Source organism: Theropithecus gelada, chromosome 19, assembly GCF_003255815.1.
Source record: "Theropithecus gelada isolate Dixy chromosome 19, Tgel_1.0, whole genome shotgun sequence".
Classification (NCBI taxonomy): Eukaryota; Metazoa; Chordata; class Mammalia; order Primates; family Cercopithecidae; genus Theropithecus; species Theropithecus gelada.
In genome coordinates, this window is record NC_037687.1 from 21269422 (window position 1) to 21273249 (window position 3828).

General features: G+C 40.2%; 1 pseudogene across 1 annotated transcript; it reads right to left on the minus strand.

Moving 5' to 3' along the window:
* Nucleotides 1–788: 788 nt before the first annotated feature.
* On the minus strand, nt 789–1276 carry LOC112612837 (annotated as a pseudogene). Its single transcript, XR_003116893.1, has one exon. The product of XR_003116893.1 is annotated as a 40S ribosomal protein S17 pseudogene (transcript).
* Between the last annotated feature and the right edge of the window lie 2552 nt (nt 1277–3828).

The window sequence follows — 3828 nt, forward strand, 5'->3', positions numbered from 1 at the left end:
AAGAGGACACAAACAAATGGAAGTACATTCCATGCTCATGGATAGGAAGACTGAATATTGTGAAAATGGCCATATTGCCTAAGGTAATTTATAGATTCAATGCCATCCCCATCAAGCTACCATTGACTTTCTTCACAGAATTGGAAAAAAATTCTTTAAAGTTCATGTGGAACCAAAAAAAGAGCCCACATTGCCATGATAATCCTAAGCAGAAAGAACAAAGCTGGAGGTATCATGCTACCTTCCTTCAAACTATACTACAAGGCTACAGTAACCAAAACAGCATGGTACTGGTACCAAAACAGATGGATCAGAACTGAGACCTCAGAAATAGCCCTTCCTTACACCTTATACAAAATTTAATTCAAGATGAATTAAAGACTTAAATGTTAGATCTAAAACCATAAAACCATAAAAACCCTAGAAGAAAACTCTAGAAGAAAACCTAGGCAATACCATTCAGGACATCGGCATGGGCAAGGACTTCCATGAGCATGGAATTTTCTTCCATTTGTTTTTGTCCTCTCTTATTTCATTAGTAGTGGTTTGTAGTTCTCCTTGAGGAGGTCATTCACATTCCTTGGAAGTTGTTTATTAGTTTTTTCAGCCTTTTCAAAAAGACCATGGGATTTTAATCTGGTTTGTGATTTAACAAGGACAGGTTAGAGTAGTTAACATGCTTGATTGTGGTTCTTTGCAACCTTTCTAATATGCACATCAGATAGTGTTTTCTTTTCCACTACTGTATAGGATTACAAGGGCTTCAATTAGAATATTTTTTTTTGTTGTTGTTGTTGTTGTCCCAGATTTATTGAAAATAATATAGCACTGCAGAAAAAATTCAAACAGGTCCCCGAGGCGTTTTGAAATTCATCCCAACTGTAGGCTGAGTGACCTGCGGGTTGGACAGACTGCCGAAGTCCAAAAGCTTCAGCATTTCCTTAGTGTCAGGATCTACTTCAATTATCTCCTGATCCAGGGCTGAGACCTCGGGAACATAATTGTCTCTCCTTTCTCTCTCCTCCTCCTGCAGCTTGATGGAGATACCTCTTACAGGGCCTCTCTGAATTCGCTTCATCAGATGAGTGACATAGCCTGCTATCTTGTTGCGGAGCTTCTTGCTGGGGATGATGGCGATCTCCTCGCACACGCGCTTGTTCGTGTGGAAGTCGTTGCCCAGGCGCGTGTAGTACTTCTCTATGATGACCCGGGCCGCCTTCTTCACGGTTTTGGTGCGAACGCGGCCCATGTTGGCGGGTCCTTGGTAAAGAGGAAAACCTTCAATTAGAATATTTAAAGGGCATTGTTTTTATTCTTATTGGGAATGGGGATTCTGTCTCTTTTTTTCCCTTTTGACTGGGTTCTTTTCTGACTGGCTCTAGGAAACCTACTGTGTTTTTTGAGTTTTTTTGCTGCCTGTCAGGTTGCCTGTTTCTTAACAGTTAGGGTTTGGCTTAAAAGCAGCTAATAACATTAAACATGTAACATTAAACATTCTCCATGTAACATTAAACCTTGTCTTAAATTTTGGAAAGACTCTATATATATATCGGGGTCATTAGAGAACTTGTCTGGGGCTCACTTTATTTTCTTAAGGTCCTGCAATAAGAAGGGAACTTGAATCCTAGTCACACCATGTCTATTGGGCATTTTCTGTGGGGGACAGCAGCAATGTTGTGGGTTTCTTGAGTGACACAACCAGAGGAGCTGATGATATATGGGTATTGGTGGCCCAAAATATAGGAAGCTGGTAGGGCACCCAGAAGTTGCATTTGAGGGTTCCCCAAGGGTTTATATCTCAACTTTTGGGAAATATATTTTGTAGGCTTGTCTGATATGGCTGCCAAGAGGGCAGATTTAATTTTACAATGCTTACAAAGATCTGGGTTGTCTCACAGGGCAAAGAAAGATCAATTTGTTGAATAGTGTTGAAATGAATACTGCCCTTAGAAAGCCAGGTCTCCTGTCTCTAAGATGGCCATGGGTTTGTGCAATAGAATATAAGTCATTTTTTCTTTAGTTTCAGGGTTAAAGAAGTTCCAGTGTTTCAGAATGCACTAGAGGGGAATGCAGACTGTAGATGGGTTGTTACTTATCTAGAAAAAGGTGAGACAAGGTGTTCCTCAGTCGCCTTTCTCTTTTCAGTGTGGCAGAAAAAGAAAAAGGACATACCACTTCTCGATCTTCCTTTTTTTCCTCTGGGTCCCAGCAACCATCATAGATGTTACCCATGGGTGCAAGCATGACCTTCACCCATGGTTCTGGAGGAGTTCATTGATAGGGCACATTATGCTCACCTTCTCACCTAACTTTCCATCCTGCTTGTTTTCTAGACCCAGTCAGCCCAAAAGGCTCTCAAGGTACTCCAGTGGCCAGGAAGAGATTATGAAGTAGTTGGATTTGGGTAAGATACTTTTATAGAGGGAATGCCCTAATACCATTTTTTGTTTCCCTAGCTATGGCCCCAGGAAGGCATCAGAATCCCAGATAATGGGACCAATTTACTTTCAAACATAAAACTCCTTTTCTGTTCAAATTCCAATGTAGTTTGATGAAGAACAGATGCCTTTAAAATGTGTAAAAATTGAAGATTTGTTTTGCTAGCATGGCTTCTTCTGGCTGTTGAAAGCTCAGTTTTTCTGTTTACAAACAGGGCATGAGGTTTTATCATTGATAAAGGGATGTAAAAGGGAAAATAATTGGGGAATTGTTATGTTTTGGGCATTGACAAGGCTTCCTGTGGAGAACAATCCCATTCCACTAGGGATGCTGTAAAATTAGAAATGGTAGGTAAAAACTCCAGCTTTATATTTTTAGGCAAAAGTAAGAAAGAGGTTTGGGTTTTGATAGGCTGTTCCTGTAGCATATGCCACAGAACAAAAAAGGAACTTGTCTCAAGGAACTGTTTGGATTCATTGGACAGTGCTGAGCTTTCACATGGAGAGAAGAAACAAACCAAATACAAAGCAGGGTATTTACTCAGGGTGAAATACTCTCTCATACAGTGCCATGAATGTTTATTACTGGGGAAGAGAAAGGCCTTAACTAAGTAAAAATTTAGAGAGATTTTGAATTGTCCCTGTTGCTAGGAAATTCCAAACCACAACTCTGAGTTACACATCTGATTACTAAGACACTGACTGATTTTCCTCAGCATGATTATATCCATACAACATTGCATACAAAGAATGAATAGGAGAAATGATAGGCACAAAAAAGAAAAAGAAGGAAAAAAAATGAAATGAAAAAAAAAAAAAAAGACTGGAAGTTCTTGTGCCAGTGCCCTCATTGGCTGTTGGGGACTGGAGTTAGTCCAAGGGTTTTTAGGTAACACTGAGGCATAGACTCAGCCAGGAAGCTTCAGTTGCCCTAAGACCTCCTTTCAGTTCCACACGCTGGGTAGGCCCTTCATGAAAGCAAACTGGATTAGAACAGAACAGCAAAATGTTTTCAAGGTTGTTTCTGAGAGAAAAAAACTTGGGATGAGAAACCTCAGAAAGTAACTGAGGTCAAGGAGCCTCACTCCTAATCACCCTTCTGACGAATTCCTTTCTCCCTGGTCAACACACCAAAATATGTTGTAGTTTTACTATTGCACCAAGATGTAACAACCTCTGTTGTTTGAGATAATACCCAGAATTCTTTGCACTACATTCAAGAAGATTAAGGAGTGTGGACACAAGGTTGAGGTTTGGAGCAAAAAGTTTAATATGCAAAAAGAAGAAAGTCCTACTCCAGCAGAGAGGGAGGTCTGAATGGGTTGTCCACTATAAGGCTGGGATGCAGTGTTTTTATAAACTGAAATGGGAAAAAATTGTGCTTAGTTTG